This window comes from Triticum aestivum, chromosome 1A (genome assembly GCF_018294505.1).
Source record: "Triticum aestivum cultivar Chinese Spring chromosome 1A, IWGSC CS RefSeq v2.1, whole genome shotgun sequence".
NCBI lineage: Eukaryota > Viridiplantae > Streptophyta > Magnoliopsida > Poales > Poaceae > Triticum > Triticum aestivum.
In genome coordinates this window covers 582,072,583-582,093,687 of record NC_057794.1, presented here as the reverse complement: position 1 = coordinate 582,093,687, position 21,105 = coordinate 582,072,583, and the positions used below count along the sequence as shown (strand labels likewise).

The 21,105-nt window shown below is 44.8% G+C and overlaps 1 pseudogene; it reads left to right on the top strand.

Moving 5' to 3' along the window:
- Nucleotides 1-18,634: 18,634 nt before the first annotated feature.
- Nucleotides 18,635-20,484, top strand: LOC123182596 (S-type anion channel SLAH2-like; annotated as a pseudogene).
- Nucleotides 20,485-21,105: the final 621 nt, after the last annotated feature.

The window sequence follows — 21,105 nt, the reverse complement described above, 5'->3', positions numbered from 1 at the left end:
GCATGGCGCCTCCGAATATGGGGGTAGCCTCCAGGGCCAAGAAGAAGGAGCACGTCAAGGCCAACTTCTCTATGCCTAGCAAGGCATTGATCCCTTGGTGCTGCGTTGGATGATGGAGGATCCATGACTAATGAGTCGTTGTTAAATGTCGCTGCCAAGAAGAAGAATGAGGAGCGCCAGAAGAACGACAATGAGAATGACGGCTTTGACTGGGTCCTATTCATCAGCGAGTCCTCGAACATGGAGGAGGCCGACCCCTCCGGCACGTAGAAGACGGAGGAGCTCCAGAAGAAGAAGAAGAAGAAGAAGAAGAAGAAGAAGAAGAAGAAGAAGAAGAAGAAGAAGAAGAATCCTTACCCCAAGGACTATGACACAAGTGAATTCGAGCAGTATTGCGTCATTTTCCCTACGCCCTTCAATTTCGACAAGTAGTTCTATCATAATGTACCTAGTTCTAGTGATGTTCAAACTATGATTGTAACTAGTTCTATCATAATGTACCTAGTTCTACTATTGTTGTATTGTTTCATTAGCTAGTACTTTGTAAATTTGATGAACCTTAGATGGATAAATCATCTTTTATTTTGGTTCACATCAGCGAATGTCACTCATCTTGACTTAAGGATTGTTCTGTTCGTATTCTCAGACAAGTCAAACATTGTATATGTATATTGATGTTTGACTTCATGAGAATATGGACGGAAGAATCATGAAGTCTGAATGACCGACATATGCCCGAAGGGCACACATTCTACATCCCAAACACACAGCGGTTTTGCTATGATGGAGAATATACACTAGAAGCTATAAATCTCTTCACCTAAACACAAATTATAAATCACAAGTAATGTATTTGTTGGACCATATGATTTAGACATCTCCACAAAAATATTTAGGGATGTTAATATAAATGAGTACACATACCCATATAAATATATACACTAATTAGAAAAACTAAAGATAAGTTCAAGGAGCCATGAAACTTTGTCATTTGTTTTCGTATTTATAGTTTTAGTTTTCAAGATCTTGTTAAGCATAATTCCAAGAGGAAAGAAACACTATCTAGACAACTTTTTCAATATAAAATTTATCATAAAATTAGCAAAATACAAGTGTATTTTAAATTATATGGATTACATCTATAAAAGTTATAAATGATTTCATAACATAAAACTGTTGTTTAAATTGCAAAATAAGTAATAATAAATATAGTCATTAAGATTGTAGAATTATTAAGTGAGATACACATAGTTATGAAGTAAATATAAGAGTTTTGTATAAACAAACACATAACACATACTGGATCTAAAGTTTTCCTAGACGACACCTAACTACTGATAAAGAATAACATATCAACAATAATGTGTCCAAGGACCATACTCTCAAGTAAGTTGATTAAATAGTGATATGGAAATAGGGAGAAGGCAAAGAACATAGGCATGGCCAACCAACCAAATCAGATTGACCTACTAGAGTTCAAAGCTAGGCTTAGTTAGTATATCATTGGAACTGACATGATAGTTCAAATAAAAGAAAATGACATGGTGGACTGATGGATGACTAGGGTTACTTTACTGTGAGAGAATTAATAATTGTCCGAGCTAGAATTTATTGTCTTGCATATAAAGTAAAAGATTCACTACTCCAAAACACATAAACAATGGATGTGAAAGATCACATAAATTCATTGTCTTACAATGCTGAACACAGAATGGCACTTATATGGACTAAGGACGCCGAAACCAAGATCCCAACAGATATACATAGTACAAGTAGAAGGTCCTTTCACTCAGAGGTAGGAGTGGCTTCTTCAGTATTGGGTTTAGATTTATGGGCAACAATGTACGGTAAGTAATGTCCTGTATTGCTGCTGGCACCTTCTGCCTGATATCCTCGTCGGTCAAGTAACCCAAGATCACTTTTTTGGACACATGTATAAATCATATACTCCATATATTATTCCACCATTTTTTCTTCTCTGTTTATTTTTCGTTTCTTCCTCTTTTATTTTTCCTAAAGATTAAACAGTAAAAGGAAAATGGAAGAGAGAGGCCTGCCTGTTCACTTATAGTTTTCGTCACAACCCATCTCGATCAGTCGTCTTCCTCCTTTGGGTATCAACACTGTACGACCTCCTCGATCACCCTCCAACGCCAACCCATCTACAAGTCCCCGAGCTCCCTAGCCCCAGGAAGACCTACCCCCGGTGCCCAAGACCTCCCCCTCTCCATTTTCTCCAGTTCCTCATCCTCCCGCCTCTAGGTAAGATCTCAATGCGCTCGTCTTCACCATGACTGGGTGCTTAAGCTCTGACTGTCTCCACCGCTCTAGTCCTCCTCTCCAAGCTATTCGATAATAAGGAGAACGCAACTACTACCCCAAACACACTTTTTTCCCGACGACCAAATCCTGTCAGGAATGAACCAAAACCATCAGGAGTCTCCCGTCAGCAAAAACTTGTCAGGAATATTCGGTGTTCCTAATAGGTGGCTATCACAATTGTTATTCCGAATGGTGTTTCCTAATGGGCACACCAGGACCTACCAGGAACATGGCAAGGAATATTCTCTGTTCCTAACAGTTAGATGGCCGTCAAGAGCAAGCCTTGAAGAATGAGCTCCACCTAACTGTGACTGGTGGCTCCATCAGGAAAGACGAACCTGGCCTTCAAGAATCAACAAGCACATTGACCCCTTCAAGCTGTAGCACATTGACCCCCTTGGCCACAAGCACATGGACCCCTTGGCCATACCTAGAAAGACGAAGAAGATTTCTTCGATACTTATTAACTTGTTGTCAGACCGACTACCATTTGAGTGTAACTATCATTGGCAGGGTCACATGGTCTTCTCATCCATCATATGGACATCCAGATGACTTTTCTAAACAAAGAGATGGACGAGGAAATCTACAAGCAACAATCAGATGGCTATGTAATAGATGGCCGGGAAGCAAAGGTGTGTAAGTTACTGAAATCTTTATAAGACCTAAAAATAGGACCTAAGCAATATCATGAGAAGTTCGATAAAACTTTGACATCTGCTGGCTTTTTTTAATGATGTTGAAAAACGTGTACATTATTGACATGGTGGGCACGAAGGAGTTATAATGTGCTTGTATGTTGATGACATACTGATATTTGGAACCAACCTCCAAGTCATTGAGGAGGTTAAGGCTTTTCCATGTCAGAACTTTTAGATGAAAGACCATGTTATGTCTAATGTTAACTTGAAAATCCAACTATTGAGAGATTACGATGGTGGGATTACACCTCCGCAAACCCACAATGTTGTGAAGATTTCGAGTCATTTTGGATATTCATACTTCAAAAATTCTCCAACACCATATGATCCTAGTGTGTGGACTTGAAAGTTTCAAGGCACAACTAAAAACCAATTGAGATACTCTCAAATTATTGGTTCACTCGTGTACCTACCTTGCAATACAAGGTCTGGCATTGCGTTTGATGTGAGAAAACTGACCCAGTTTGTCGCCAATCCAGGAGATGTACATTGGCATGTTGTTAAAAGAGTTATGCGCTATCTAAAAGGTAATGCAAGCCATGGACTTCACTATACCAGATACTCATCGGTACTTGAAGGGTATAGTGATGCGAATTGGATCTCTGATGCTGATGAGATGAAGGTCACAAGTGGATATGTGTTCACACTTGGAGGTGGCACTATTTCACTCAAGTATTCCAAGAAAACTATCTTAACGGTGTTGACAATGGAAGCATAACCCACAATATGCAAGTCTATTTCATGTAAGTCTTGCAAGCAAACTATTTCATGCAAGTCTTGCAAGTAAACTATCTTTAGGGTATAGTCATGCAAGTCTGTAGAATGGCTTCGAGATCTTTTGATGGACTTGTTAGTGGTTGAAAAGGCAATTCTGGCTATCCTTATGAATCGTGACAACCAGAAAGTTAATTTCAAGGCAAAGAGTTTAAAGGATAATGTGCAATCTACAAAGCACATAAGCAGATTAAAATGGGCCAAATACATTTTTGCCCTTAGTCGGAACCTCCCCACGGGTTTTGCCCTTATTTTGCAGCTCTGCTCTATTTTGCCCTTAGATTTTTTTCCAAAGGTTTACCAATACTCTAAAATTCATAAAAATAATAATATAAACTCATGAAAATGCAAATAAGATATCAAAATGTTCAAAAACATTACCTTTATGTGCATGTCATTTGCATTTAGAAAAAAGTAATGTCTAAACTACCCTAGGTTATTAATGCCATTAACATTATTAAACATAAAAAGTTATAAACAATAATATTTTCATGAACAAAAAAACATACAAATATAGGTGTTGTTTTCTTAACATTCTGAGACCTTATTTGCATGTTTTGCATTCATATCAACTTATTATGAATTTGTTAAAGTAATGGCCAATGTTGTTTCAATTCATAACAAGTTGATATCAACTCAGTAAAATGCAAATGAGATATCAAAATATTCAGAAAACATCACCTATATTTGCATGTCATCTTTATTCATGAAAAATATTTTTAATTCGGTTTTATGTTTAATAATGTTAATAACATTAATAACCTCCAGTAGTTTAAACAATACTTTTTTCTTGAGTGCAAATGACATGCACATCATGGTAATGTTTTTTCTGGATATTTTAATATCTTATTTGCATTTGTACGAGTTCATATGAATTTGTTAATAATTTTCAAAGTACTGTTCTAATGGTCAAAGGGTACTCGGATGACCTCAGAGCCAAACTATAAGGGCAAAACTGAGTAGAGCCGAAAAGTAAGGGCAAAACCGACGGGCTGGCACAACTAGGGCCAAAAGTGTAATTGTCTCGATTAAAATCTGTCAAACAGGCAAGATACTCTAGAGTGGTAGCTTCCAGTTAGTTAAGAATCTGGCAAATCCCTTCACTAAAGGACTATCACATGTTATGATAGAGAATGCATCGAGTAAGATGGGTATGAGACCCACATGAATTGCCATGGTGTTTACCGAACCTATGATCGGAGATCCTGTGAAGTAGGATCTGGGAAAAAAGCTATTGTTAACTAATGAGAGTAATCTAATAACCCACTCCATTGGAGATAAAGTACTCTCAGAAATCGTATAGCATGTTGACTTTTGTCTTAAGTGTTCTAAGGCTAGTATAAGCAAGATGCTATCCTATAGAGGAGACTTTGGAAGAACACACCTATATGAGCTCGATTGCTAGTCATAGTCTATGAGATATGGTGATCTCTAACTGTTTGGGTTTCGTAGTAATTTCAAAAAAAAATTCCTATGCTCACGTAAGATCATGGTGATGCATAGCAATGAGAGGGGAGAGTATGATCTACGTACCCTTGTAGATCGACAATGGAAGCGTTTGGTTGATGTAGTCGTACGTCTCCACGGCCCGACCGATCAAGCACCGAAACTACGGCACCTCCGAGTTCTAGCACACGTTCAGCTCGACGATGATCTCCGGACTCTAATCCAGCAAAGTGTCGGGGAAGAGTTCCGTCAGCACGACGGCGTGGTGACGATCTTGATGTACTACCGTCGCAGGGCTTCGCCTAAGCACCGCTACAATATTATCGAGGACTATGGTGGAAGGGGGCACCGCACACGGCTAAGAATATGATCACGTGGATCAACTTGTGTCTCTAGGGGTGCCCCTGCCTCCGTATATAAAGGTTCAAGGGAGGGGGGCCGGCCGGCCAAGGTGTGGCGCGCCAGGAGGAGTCCTACTCCTTCTGGGAGTAGGACTCCCCCCTTTCCTAGTTGGAATAGGATTCGTGGAGGGGGGGGGGGAAGAGGAGAGAGAGGAGGAAGGGGGGCCGGCCCCCTCTCCTTGTCCAATTCGGACCAAGGGGGGAGGGGCGCGCGGCCCATCTCTGGCCACCTCTCCTCTCTTCCACTAAGGCCCACTAAGGCCCATATACCTCCCGGGGGTTCCGGTAACCTCCCGGTACTCCGGTAAAATCCCGATTTCACCCGGAACACTTCCGATATCCAAACATAGGCTTCCAATATATCAATCTTTATGTCTCGACCATTTCGAGACTCCTCGTCATGTCCGTGATCACATCCGGGACTCCGAACAACCTTCGGTACATCAAAATGCATAAACTCATAATATAACTGTCATCGTAACCTTAAGCGTGCGGACCCTACGGGTTCGAGAACAATGTAGATATAACCGAGACACGTCTCCGGTCAATAACCAATAGCGGAACCTGGATGCTCATATTGGCTCCTACATATTCTACGAAGATCTTTTATCGGTCAGACCGCATAACAACATACGTTGTTCCCTTTGTCATCGGTATGTTACTTGCCCGAGATTCGATCGTCGGTATCCTATACCTAGTTCAATCTCGTTACCGGCAAGTCTCTTTACTCGTTCTGTAATACATCATCCCGCAACTAACTCATTAGTTGCAATGCTTGCAAGGCTTAAGTGATGTGCATTACCGAGAGGGCCCAGAGATACCTCTCCGACAATCGGAGTGACAAATCCTAATCTCGAAATACGCCAACCCAACATGTACCTTTGGAGACACCTGTAGAGCTCCTTTATAATCACCCAGTTACGTTGTGACGTTTGGTAGCACACAAAGTGTTCCTCTGGCAAACGGGAGTTGCATAATCTCATAGTCATAGGAACATGTATAAGTCATGAAGAAAGCAATAGCAACATACTAAACGATCGGGTGCTAAGCTAATGGAATGGGTCATGTCAATCAGATCATTCAACTAATGATGTGATCCCGTTAATCAAATAACAACTCTTTGTCCATGGTTAGGAAACATAACCATCTTTGATTAACGAGCTAGTCAAGTAGAGGCATACTAGTGACACTCTGTTTGTCTATGTATTCACACATGTATTATGTTTCCGGTTAATACAATTCTAGCATGAATAATAAACTTTTATCATGATATAAGGAAATAAATAATAACTTTATTATTGCCTCTAGGGCATATTTCCTTCAGTCTCCCACTTGCACTAGAGTCAATAATCTAGATTACACAGTAATGATTCTAACACCCATGGAGCCTTGGTGCTGATCATGTTTTGCTCGTGGAAGAGGCTTAGTCAACGGGTCTGCAACATTCAGATCCGTATGTATCTTGCAAATCTCTATGTCTCCCACCTGGACTAGATCCCGGATGGAATTGAAGCGTCTCTTGATGTGCTTGGTTCTCTTGTGAAATCTGGATTCCTTCGCCAAGGCAATTGCACCAGTATTGTCACAAAAGATTTTCATTGGACCCGATGCACTAGGTATGACACCTAGATCGGATATGAACTCCTTCATCCAGACTCCTTCATTCGCTGCTTCCGAAGCAGCTATGTATTCCGCTTCACACGTAGATCCCGCCACGACGCTCTGTTTAGAACTGCACCAACTGACAGCTCCACCGTTTAATGTAAACACGTATCCGGTTTGCGATTTAGAATCGTCCGGATCAGTGTCAAAGCTTGCATCAACGTAACCGTTTACGATGAGCTCTTTGTCACCTCCATATACGAGAAACATATCCTTAGTCCTTTTCAGGTACTTCAGGATGTTCTTGACCGCTGTCCAGTGATCCACTCCTGGATTACTTTGGTACCTCCCTGCTAGACTTATAGCAAGGCACACATCAGGTCTGGTACACAGCATTGCATACATGATAGAGCCTATGGCTGAAGCATAGGGAACATCTTTCATCTTCTCTCTATCTTCTGCAGTGGTCGGGCATTGAGTCCGACTCAACTTCACACCTTGTAACACAGGCAAGAACCCTTTCTTTGCTTGATCCATTTTGAACTTCTTCAAAATCTTGTCAAGGTATGTGCTTTGTGAAAGTCCAATTAAACGTCTTGATCTATCTCTGTAGATCTTTATGCCTAATATGTAAGCAGCTTCACCGAGGTCTTTCATTGAAAAACTCTTATTCAAGTATCCCTTTATGCTATCCAGAAATTCTATATCATTTCCAATCAGTAATATGTCATCCACATATAATATCAGAAATGCTACAGAGCTCCCACTCACTTTCTTGTAAATACAGGCTTCTCCAAAAGTCTGTATAAAACCAAATGCTTTAATCACTATCAAAGCGTTTATTCCAACTCCGAGAGGCTTGCACCAGTCCATAAATGGATCGCTGGAGCTTGCACACTTTGTTAGCTCCCTTTGGATCGACAAAACCTTCCGGTTGCATCATATACAACTCTTCTTCCAGAAATCCATTCAGGAATGCAGTTTTGACATCCATCTGCCAAATTTCATAATCATAAAATGCGGCAATTGCTAACATGATTCGGACAGACTTAAGCATCGCTACAGGTGAGAAGGTCTCATCGTAGTCAATCCCTTGAACTTGCTGAAACCCTTTTGCGACAAGTCGAGCTTTGTAGACAGTGATATTACCGTCGGCGTCAGTCTTCTTCTTGAAGATCCATTTATTCTCAATTGCTTGCTGATCATTGGGCAAGTCAACCAAAGTCCATACTTTGTTCTCATACATGGATCCCATCTCAGATTTCATGGCTTCAAGCCATTTTGCGGAATCTGGGCTCACCATCGCTTCTTCATAGTTCGTAGGTTCATCATGATCTAGTAGCATGACTTCCAGAACAGGATTACCGTACCACTCTGGTGCGGATCTCACTCTGGTTGATCTACGAGGTTCAGTAGTATCTTGTTCTGAAGTTTCATGATCATTATCATTAGCTTCCTCACTAATTGGTGTAGGTGTCACAGAAACAGTTTTCTGTGATGCACTACTTTCCAATAAGGGAGCAGGTACAGTTACCTCGTCAAGTTCTACTTTCCTCCCACTCACTTCTTTCGAGAGAAACTCCTTCTCCAGAAAGTTTCCGAACTTAGCAACAAAAGTCTTGCCTTCGGATCTGTGATAGAAGGTGTATCCAATAGTCTCCTTTGGATATCCTATGAAGACACATTTCTCCGATTTGGGTTCGAGCTTATCAGGTTGAAGCTTTTTCACATAAGCATCGCAGCCCCAAACTTTCAGAAACGACAACTTTGGTTTCTTGCCAAACCATAGTTCATAAGGCGTCGTCTCAACGGATTTTGATGGTGCCCTATTTAACGTGAATGCGGCCGTCTCCAAAGCATAACCCCAAAACGATAGCGGTAAATCAGTAAGAGACATCATAGATCGCACCATATCTAGTAAAGTACGATTACGACGTTCGGACACACCATTACGCTGTGGTGTTCCGGGTGGCGTGAGTTGCGAAACTATTCCGCATTGTTTCAAATGTACACCAAACTCGTAACTCAAATATTCTCCTCCACGATCAGATCGTAGAAACTTTATTTTCTTGTTACGATGATTTTCAACTTCACTCTGAAATTCTTTGAACTTTTCAAACGTTTCAGACTTATGTTTCATTAAGTAGATATACCCATATCTGCTTAAATCATCTGTGAAGGTGAGAAAATAACGATATCCGCCACGAGCCTCAATATTCATCGGACCACATACATCTGTATGTATGATTTCCAACAAATCTGTTGCTCTCTCCATAGTACCGGAGAACGGCGTTTTAGTCATCTTGCCCATGAGGCACGGTTCGCAAGTACCAAGTGATTCATAATCAAGTGGTTCCAAAAGTCCATCAGTATGGAGTTTCTTCATGCGCTTTACACCGATATGACCTAAACGGCAGTGCCACAAATAAGTTGCACTATCATTATCAACTCTGCATCTTTTGGTTTCAACATTATGAATATGTGTGTTACTACTATCGAGATTCAATAAGAATAGACCACTCTTCAGGGGTGCATGACCATAAAAGATATTACTCATATAAATAGAACAACCATTATTCTCTGATTTAAATGAATAACCGTCTCGCATCAAACAAGATCCAGATATAATGTTCATGCTTAACGCTGGCACCAAATAACAATTATTTAGGTCTAATATTAATCCCGAAGGTAGATGTAGAGGTAGCGTGCCGACCGCGATCACATCGACTTTGGAACCGTTTCCCACGCGCATCGTCACCTCGTCCTTAGCCAATCTTCGCTTAATCCGTAGTCCCTGTTTCGAGTTGCAAATATTAGCAACAGAACCAGTATCAAATACCCAGGTGCTACTGCGAGCATTAGTAAGGTACACATCAATAACATGTATATCACATATACCTTTGTTCACCTTGCCATCCTTCTTATCCGCCAAATACTTGGGGCAGTTCCGCTTCCAGTGACCAGTCTGCTTGCAGTAGAAGCACTCAGTTTCAGGCTTAGGTCCAGACTTGGGTTTCTTCTCTTGAGCAGCAACTTGCTTGCTGTTCTTCTTGAAGTTCCCCTTCTTCTTCCCTTTGCCCTTTTTCTTGAAACTAGTGGTCTTGTTGACCATCAACACTTGATGCTCCTTTTTGATTTCTACCTCCGCAGCTTTCAGCATTGCGAAGAGCTCGGGAATAGTCTTATTCATCCCTTGCATATTATAGTTCATCACGAAGCTCTTGTAGCTTGGTGGCAGTGATTGGAGAATTCTGTCAATGACGCAATCATCTGGAAGATTAACTCCCATTTGAATCAAGTGATTATTATACCCAGACATTTTGAGTATATGCTCACTGACAGAACTGTTCTCCTCCATTTTGCAGCTATAGAACTTATTGGAGACTTCATATCTCTCAATCCGGGCATTTGCTTGAAATATTAACTTCAACTCCTGGAACATCTCATATGCTCCATGACGTTCAAAACGTCGTTGAAGTCCCGGTTCTAAGCCGTAAAGCATGGCACACTGAACTATCGAGTAGTCATCAGCTTTGCTCTGCCAGACGTTCACAACATCTGGTGTTGCTCCAGCAGCAGGCCTGGCACCCAGCGGTGCTTCCAGGACGTAATTCTTCTGTGCAGCAATGAGGATAATCCTCAAGTTACGGACCCAGTCCGTGTAATTGCTACCATCATCTTTCAACTTTGCTTTCTCAAGGAACGCATTAAAATTCAACGGAACAACAGCACGGGCCATTTATCTACAATCATACATAAACAAGCAAGATACTATCAGGTACTAAGTTCATGATAAATTTAGGTTCAGTTAATCATATTACTTAAAGAACTCCCACTTAGATAGACATCCCTCTAATCATCTAAGTGATTACGTGATCCAAATCAACTAAACCATGTCCGATCATCACGTGAGATGGAGTAGTTTCATTGGTGAACATCACTATGTTGATCATATCTACTATATGATTCACGCTCGACCTTTCGGTCTCCGTGTTCCGAGGCCATATCTGTATATGCTTGGCTCGTCAAGTATAACCTGAGTATTCCGCGTGTGCAACTGTTTTGCACCCGTTGTATTTGAACGTAGAGCCTATCACACCCGATCATCACGTGGTGTCTCAGCACGAAGAACTTTCGCAACGGTGCATACTCAGGGAGAACACTTCTTGATAATTTAGTGAGAGATCATCTTATAATGCTACCGTCAATCAAAGCAAGATAAGATGCATAAAAGATAAACATCACATGCAATCAATATAAGTGATATGATATGGCCATCATCATCTTGTGCTTGTGATCTCCATCTCCGAAGCACCGTCATGATCACCATCGTCACCGGCGCGACACCTTGATCTCCATCGTAGCATCGTTGTCGTCTCGCCAATCTTATGCTTCCACGACTATCGCTACCGCTTAGTGATAAAGTAAAGCATTACAGCGCGATTGCATTGCATACAATAAAGCGACAACCATATGGCTCCTGCCAGTTGCCGATAACTCGGTTACAAAACATGATCATCTCATACAATAAAATTTAGCATCATGTCTTGACCATATCACATCACAACATGCCCTGCAAAAACAAGTTAGACGTCCTCTACTTTGTTGTTGCATGTTTTACGTGGCTGCTACGGGCTTAAGCAAGAACCAATCTTACCTACGCATCAAAACCACAACGATAGTTTGTCAAGTTGGTGCTGTTTTAACCTTCGCAAGGACCGGGCGTAGCCACACTCGGTTCAACTAAAGTTGGAGAAACTGTCACCCGCAAGCCACCTATGTGCAAAGCACGTCGGGAGAACCGGTCTCGCGTAAGCGTACGCGTAATGTCGGTCCGGGCCGCTTCGTCCAACAATACCGCCGAACCAAAGTATGACATGCTGGTAAGCAGTATGACTTATATCGCCCACAACTCACTTGTGTTCTACTCGTGCATATAACATCAACATATAAAACCTAGGCTCGGATGCCACTGTTGGGTTTCGTAGTAATTTCAAAAAAATTCCTACGCTCACGCAAGATCATGGTGATGCATAGCAACGAGAGGGGAGAGTATGATCTACGTACCCTTGTAGATCGACAACGGAAGCGTTTGGTTGATGTAGTCGTACGTCTCCACGGCCCGACCGATCAAGCACCGAAACTACGGCACCTCCGAGTTCTAGCACACGTTCAGCTCGATGACGATCCCCGGACTCGATCCAGCAAAGTGTCGGGGAAGAGTTCCGTCAGCACGACGGCGTGGTGACGATCTTGATGTACTACCGTCGCAGGGCTTCGCCTAAGCACCGCTACAATATTATCGAGGACTATGGTGGAAGGGGGCACCGCACACGGCTAAGAATATGATCACGTGGATCAACTTGTGTCTCTAGGGGTGCCCCTGCCTCCGTATATAAAGGTTCAAGGGAGGGGGGCCGGCCGGCCAAGGTGTGGCGCGCCAGGAGGAGTCCTACTCCTTCTGGGAGTAGGACTCCCCCCTTTCCTAGTTGGAATAGGATTCGTGGAGGGGGGGGGAGAGGAGAGAGAGGAGGAAGGGGGGCCGCCCCCTCTCCTTGTCCAATTCGGACCAAGGGGGGAGGGGCGCGCGGCCCATCTCTGGCCACCTCTCCTCTCTTCCACTAAGGCCCACTAAGGCCCATATACCTCCCGGGGGGTTCCGGTAACCTCCCGGTACTCCGGTAAAATCCCGATTTCACCCGGAACACTTCCGATATCCAAACATAGGCTTCCAATATATCAATCTTTATGTCTCGACCATTTCGAGACTCCTCGTCATGTCCGTGATCACATCCGGGACTCCGAACAACCTTCGGTACATCAAAATGCATAAACTCATAATATAACTGTCATCGTAACCTTAAGCGTGCGGACCCTACGGGTTCGAGAACAATGTAGACATGACCGAGACACGTCTCCGGTCAATAACCAATAGCGGAACCTGGATGCTCATATTGGCTCCTACATATTCTACGAAGATCTTTTATCGGTCAGACCGCATAACAACATACGTTGTTCCCTTTGTCATCGGTATGTTACTTGCCCGAGATTCGATCGTCGGTATCCTATACCTAGTTCAATCTCGTTACCGGCAAGTCTCTTTACTCGTTCTGTAATACATCATCCCGCAACTAACTCATTAGTTGCAATGCTTGCAAGGCTTAAGTGATGTGCATTACCGAGAGGGCCCAGAGATACCTCTCCGACAATCGGAGTGACAAATCCTAATCTCGAAATACGCCAACCCAACATGTACCTTTGGAGACACCTGTAGAGCTCCTTTATAATCACCCAGTTACGTTGTGACGTTTGGTAGCACACAAAGTGTTCCTCTGGCAAACGGGAGTTGCATAATCTCATAGTCATAGGAACATGTATAAGTCATGAAGAAAGCAATAGCAACATACTAAACGATCGGGTGCTAAGCTAATGGAATGGGTCATGTCAATCAGATCATTCAACTAATGATGTGATCCCGTTAATCAAATAACAACTCTTTGTCCATGGTTAGGAAACATAACCATCTTTGATTAACGAGCTAGTCAAGTAGAGGCATACTAGTGACACTCTGTTTGTCTATGTATTCACACATGTATTATGTTTCCGGTTAATACAATTCTAGCATGAATAATAAACTTTTATCATGATATAAGGAAATAAATAATAACTTTATTATTGCCTCTAGGGCATATTTCCTTCACTAACAAGCTCATGAATAGGCCAGGAGTGTCTCTAATATGATCCACCCGTGCAGTTAGCCTTTGACTACCTAGTACCGGTAAGATATTTGGTAAAATATTTTTATGTTGAACTGACAATTCAAGGCATAGTCTATTGTTCAGCTCTGAAGGAATATAACTAGTTGCTCTAGATGGATGTTTAAGGTTAATTAGAGCATCTCCAATAGGCGCCGAACGCGCCGCGCGCAAAAAACAGCTTTGCCACGCGCCCATCGCCTAGTTTGGCGCAGCGCGCAGCACTGGCTCCAGCAGCCGTGCAAGATGCAGCGCGCGCGCCACTCTAGCAGCGCGCAAAAAATGCAGCACGCGCAACATTTTCGGAAGCATAGATAATAAGATAAAAAATGATAAATTTCATAGATAAAAAACGATACAAAGGTATTTTACATCGGTGCAACTAGATACATAGTTCGAAAGCATAGATAGATAGAACTACAGTGCAACTAGGTAGAAACTACTACGACATACATAGATAGAAACTACTCCAAGTCGCTATCACCATCATCACCATCATCATCCTCTTCGGTGTTGACCGAGGTATCGAGCCACATGTCGTCCCAACGTTCATCGTCTGACGTGAAGATCGATCTCCCACCTTCTTCAACGATACCGCACTGCGCATTCGCCAATGCCTTCCGTCGACGCCGGTCCGCCCGCTCCGCGCGGCACCTTGCCGTCCTCTCCGCCCAGTAGGCACGCTCGTCGGCGACGTCCTCCGGGTGGCGACGGCGCCACTCCGCCATGGCTCGCTCGTCCTCCTCGGCGATATGGAGGCGGCGGCAGCGCCGAGCATGGTCGGCACGGTCCATGTCGGTGATGAGACGCGGCGTAGGGGCGACGCGCTGCGCCTGCTCGCGCGTGAAGATGTCCCGGAAGTTCATCTGCGACCGGGGCCTATCCAAGCGCCACGCCGCCGCGTCGTACATGCGGGTCGCCTCGTACGCGCTCCGGAACGACCCGAGGCCGAGCCGGATGTCGCCGGACCGGATCTCGGCGGAGTACCAGCCGTTGGGGCACTCACGGATGCCGCGGTAGCCCGAAGAACCACGGCGGCGCAGCGGCATGGTGGCGTGGTGGTGGCGCGGAAAGCGGCGAAGCGACGAGGTTGCGAGGGGAGGGCGCGTGGCTGTGTCTGTGCGCGTGGCGAGCGCGGCATGTTATAGGCGCGCGCGAAGCGGCACGCCAAATCTACCGCGCCGCGTGCCGCTTTCTCCCTCGCGCGCGCAAACGCTTCCTGCGCGCGGTAAGTTCCCGCCACCGCTGGAGCGTGCAGAACCAGCCGGCGTGCGCTAAATCCAAATTTTGCCGCGCGGGCGCGCCTTTTGCCGCACCTGTTGGAGATGCTCTTAGTCCTCACTAAAAATAATGGTATATCAAAACACTGTTTGGAACAGAGGAGGACTCTATGGGCCTTCAAGAGCTAGTGGGGTGTTGTTGAAAGATAGGGTGGGCTTTAGACCTATTGGCAATTTCAGAAAAATCTCTAAGGGCCCATGTGGGTTTCATGACTAGGTGGTTTAGTACCATCCTGCTAGTGGAGGAAGTTTAGGACCTCCTTAAAATGGATCCTCTTCCACATCCTATCAGATCTTGAGAAGAGGAGTGGTTCCTGCGCTTCTCCTCTGCTGCACACCTTGCTCGCATGCGCGTCTGTTTCGTGATTCAGCCAAGCTGAGCTTAGACCTATGTCATGTATGCTCTTAATTTTTGCTAGTCAGGAATGGATAATTAATTACGAGTCATTAGCGGATGCACCACGAATCCGAGGCGTTAGATTGTGGACTATTGCCGACTTGGGCATGGGTCCAGCCCACGTCTCCCTCTATGACCGACTATATATTGGAAGCATTGACAACCCTACCAGTCACTTATATCAGATATCACAACTGCTCTACCTCCTCATGCACTGCCCACCGTTGCTCCACTGCTGCCGCCGGCGAACCCATCCCATCCACCGCGTGCATGGTTGTATGGGTGATCAAGCCTCTGGAACCCCTCCCTTTGCGATCTTGCACCGGGATAAGGGCGATTAGGTTTTTGAGGAGCTTCTCCGATGTGACTGCTCGCCATTGTTCATCTTCATATGCTTCTTTGACTACGTCCTCGTCACCTTCATCATCACCATATCCACGAAGCTGAGAAGAAGGCCACCGAGGATAACACCACTGCTATTGCTACCGCCCTCGCGGCTTCGGCCTGGCCGACTGGAGGCTATAACTTGTTTATCCCTCTCCAGTTTATTTCTTTGTTGGTTGTACTAGCATTTTACGTAGATGTTTCTACTATATGTGCAGTATGTGTCCACTTTATAAGATATCAGTATGAGATTAATACTGCTTGTGCCATGTTGATGATTTATTTCTAGATTTCATTAATAAAAAAAATGCTATTTTACTCAACAAACTTCATCAGAAAAGTATAGCTACCAATCGTTTTGGACAACGCTAACGCCCACATGTGTGGTGGGAGCCAAACCCGTCCACACGCCCTATAACACACAAACTACGCCACGTCACCACATGCATGCATGTGGAAATCTGTTTGGATTTTAAAATTGTCATGATTCATGCAAAAAATAATTTTCATGGTCAAAGTACTGGAACTGCCATCATAAAAAACTAAAATTGATATGCTCTACAAACTAAAATTGCCACATGGCAACTTTAGTTTAAGTACTATGGCAACTACAGTGTAAACATCATGGCAACTTTTGGGCAAAACAAAATTTCGTCGAAACATATCAACATGTGGTCTATTTTTGAAGATCACGTCGAGACGGATTTAATGGTGAAAATGGATTTTTAATTCGATTTTTTAATTAGGAGATAAAACACTTTTAAACCGAAAAACAAAAAGATTCCTGCTAATGTCATCTGTTTATACGTGGCAAAATGAGTGGTGATGACGACGTGTGGGCGATGTGCATGATGCCACACATGTGATCGTTAGTTTTTTCGATCTTTTTACCAATCTCTCTAATCAACCCGGGCAAGTTGGTTTTATAATTCGTAAAAAGCTATTGAACTAAGTCAGCCTTGGAAATTTCCCATACTTCCACATACACCATAGTTTTCAGTGACTCGGGGCCTTTTATCCTTGATGGTTTGTCATTTTACAGAGGAAATGCACTTTGGGCTTTTTTCAGTCTTTCTTATGAAAGGGGTGTAACCACGGGGTGGACAGGGATGTCCATGGACCACCTTAGAATTTTCCCATAGCATATATATAGCATAGAGACCCCCAAAAAATTGTAGAGAAAATTATTATTAGTTGTAAAAACTAAATACATTTGTATTAATATTTCTATTGTTGAACCACCCTGTTCTATTGGGCTTGCTACCCCGGCTCTGCATAATTAAAACAACAAAAATGCTAAAAATATGACATCAGATTTTTAGGCATGGCAAATCAAACGGTTTTCATGGCAACTTATATTGGCGTGAGGATGGCTAATTTAGTTTTTCAAGCACGGAAATTTCCTGCCAAAAATGAACTGGGTCGGATTTACCATGCTCTCGTCAACTGAACTTGCCATCCTCAGCAAACAAAAGTTATCATGAAAAATGTTTGATTTTCCATGCTTAAAAATCTGATCTTCACTAGATATGTGGGTCCTTATAAAACAAGGGAAATTTATATTCATGCCCATGTTTCTTAGTTTTGCTCAGTTTTGCCCTTGTCGGCCTGAAATAGGCACAAAAAAACACACAAACCAAAACCACAATAACTTAAGCATCCAAGCTTCAAATAAGACGAAGCCAATGTTGTTCGAAATATAAGGACAAGCACTATCCAACAATACATAGAGTTTTATACTGAACTCAATAAAGAACTGAGCTGAGTTTTCTACTGGCGCAAAACTGACCACAACTAAGAAACCAAGGACACGAAAATGGAAAGCCCAAACAAATAACATCAGCAAACACTTCACCAGTTTTACTTACATAGTATACATGGCCTTGTGTCTTCTCTATAAGAAAACAGGGCATGCCAAGAGGAAGAAAATTACGCAGACATTTCCCTATCATGCACGTATGTAGAGGGATCATCAAACAACGTGACCAGGTAGGAGGTCTTTCAAAGTAGTCGCACCAGTTCCAACGTGCAAACTAGTGCAGTTAATATATGCATGCATGTATGCATATGCACGCATTGGTCCCTGCATGCGCGCCCGTGGCGTATATGGATGCATATGCACGTACGTACTGGTCCCTGCAGCATGCGCGCGGCATCTTTTCTGCACACCGGGTCTTATGGTTAGGACTTGTAGGTCGTAAGCATTCACACGTACATGAGTCCAACTCCAATCCTGTTCCACACAGCTAAGAACGTACGCGCTGTGTCTGGCTTCACTCGTGTGATTTGTACTACGTATGCAATGCACACCGAGCATCTTAGCAGCTGGCCTACATGTGGTAGTGCTGAGGCAGCATCCTTAATTTGTCTCCTGATGCTATGGTTTCTGGAACAATTGCTGCAGAAGAACTGGCTGCTGACAGCGGCCTATACGGCTATACCATGCACGTATACTAACTCGATCTATATAAGATGCGATGGGCTGAATGGCCTTGCACTACAGATTACCAGTGTTGATATCCAGCGCTGCATTTTCAGGAGGTTTAGCTATATCTTTTTTTTTTGCGAGGAGGTTAGCTATATCGTTAGTGGATCGATCGAATCGTTGGCCGGCGTGCTGCTATGACGTCCACAGACAGGGAGATCAGCATCTGCAGCATCCAGGTGGCGGCGGGCAAGCTGGACGTTGAGCTGGCCGGGTGTACGCTGTCTCGGAGAGCGCTTGAGGTTCACGATGAGACGCCGTGCTCCCTCCCGGCCTCGCCGTCGGGGCATCACCTCGCACGGGTCGATGTCGACCATACCTTAAAGCCATCACTTCTGATCAGAGGCGGTGGTGAGGGGCCGGTGGTGCCGCGGCGGAGCGACGGCATCTTGGAGTGGGACTGGCAGCTCGACCACTTGAGGACCTTCTGTAGCCATCGCGAGTGGCAACTCTCTGGTCTCCGCGGGTTGGTGCCGCACGAAAAGCCGGCGGCCGACATCGAGCGCGGAACCGTGTCCAAGATCTTCGAGGCGGACACCAACGAGGGTGACAATGTTCCCTCCGCCGACTGCTACTTCGACGCCCTTGAAGGCCCCGAGCTCGAGACCCTTCACGTATGGTAACATGCATTCCAAATATGTATTCCAGTAACTTGTAGAAAAATTAACCTAGCTTTAATTGTGAAGTTTTTGTAATTCACTTTTCTTACCAACGCCATGGATGGTCGTCTCTAAGACTCTAACAATGGTGTGAATGTACATGTAGTCAACGGAGATTGCAATGTTGCCAGAAGACGAGCGGTGGCCGTTCCTTCTCCGGTTCCCGATCAGCATGTTTGGGATGTGCCTCGGACTGAGCAGCCAGGCTATGTAGACGCTCTCGTTGGAGGCCTCCATGGCATTCCTCCATGTGCACCCCGCTGTCAACCACATTCTTTGGTGGCCCTCACCGTCATCACCTCCATCATCTACCTTCTCAAGATTGTGCTCTACTTTGATGCCGTCCGCGGTGAGTTCCATCACCCGTTCCGCGTCAACTTCTTCTTCGCACCCTGCATCACCTGGCTCTTTCTTATCAAGTGCTTGCCTTGCCCAAATTGGGAGATCCACCAAGTTGTCAGGTATCTCCTTATGGCGCCGATCCTCTGCCTCGACCTCAAGATCTACGGCCAGTGGATGTCCAGTGGTGATCGCCGGCTCTCCAAAGTGGCCAACCCATTGAACCACCTCGCCATCGTCGGCAACTTCATCGGTGGGGAACTCGGCACCAGGATGGGTCTCCAGGAGTTGCCCATCTTTTTTTTCGCAGTCGGGCTAGCACACTACATTGTACTCTTTGTAACCCTCTACCAGCGGCTTCCCACTAATACGCAGCTCCCTAAGGAACTCCATCCAATCTTCTTCCTCTTCGTTGCCGCACCAAGCAATGCCTCAATAACTTGGGCGACAATCTCCGATGAGTTCAACCATTGTGCGAAGCTCCTTTATTTTCTTTCAATGTTCCTCTTTGGATCCCTGGTGGTACGCTTAAATTTGTTCAGAGGGATCCGATTCTCATTGGCGTGGTGGGCCTACACATTCCCGATGACTAGCATTGCACTAGCCACTGTTCTATATGCATCAAAGGTGAATAATATCTTGACCCAAGCACTAGTGGTCGGGCTGGCAGGGATCGCCACCGTCACTGTCATCGGCGTCCTGGCGAGCACCGTGTACCACGCCTTCGTTCTTGGGGACCTATTCCCCAATGACGTGTCCATCGCCATCATAAGGTAGAGGCCAAGTTCAGCAAGGTCCTCGTGTACCTCCGCTCATCCAGTCCTGACCAAGGCCTTGTCTAGAAATTTGAGGGGCCGATGCTGTGAGATCCGAGAGAAGAGTTAAGATAATTGAAGCAGCGACAATCTGTTGTTGTTGTTTTGTTAGTTCTACTCTTAAATATTTTGCACCACCCATTGAATTCATGTATTCATTTCTTACCTTTGCACCTAGTCATGTTATAAATGTTGTTGGTCTCACTTTGTAATGGAATTCTTGATATGCATGTATATACATGCACATAAGAGCATCTCCAGCCGCGCCCCCAACAAGGCCCCCAGGCGACTTTTCGGCCGCCGACGCCAAAAAACCGGTCCAGTCGCGTCCCCAAGGGCCCAATTTTCGCTGGCTCGGGCCGAAATTGGCGCCGGCGGACCCAACCCAAACCTGGCGCGCTGGGGGGCGCTCGGAGGCGCCGGGCGAATCGTTTTTGGCGCGAAAGAGCCGCGGGCCCTTCTTGCCAGCGACTCGTCTCACTTCTCGCCACTTCGTCGTCCCCATTGCCTCGTTTTCCGCGGCGAATCAATGCCAAAGCTGCCGCGCGCTGCCGCGCCGGTCAGCCTCCGCCATTGATGCCTCACGGGCGGCGCAGTGAAGGCGTGACGACGCGCGTCCCCGCGCATGCCACACATAGACGAGGCAGCCACGCGTGCTCGCGCCGCCTCCGCCTATATAAGCCGAGCCCAGCGCGCCGATGGCACGCACAGAGTCTCCACCGCCGACGCGCCCTCTCTCCCCCTT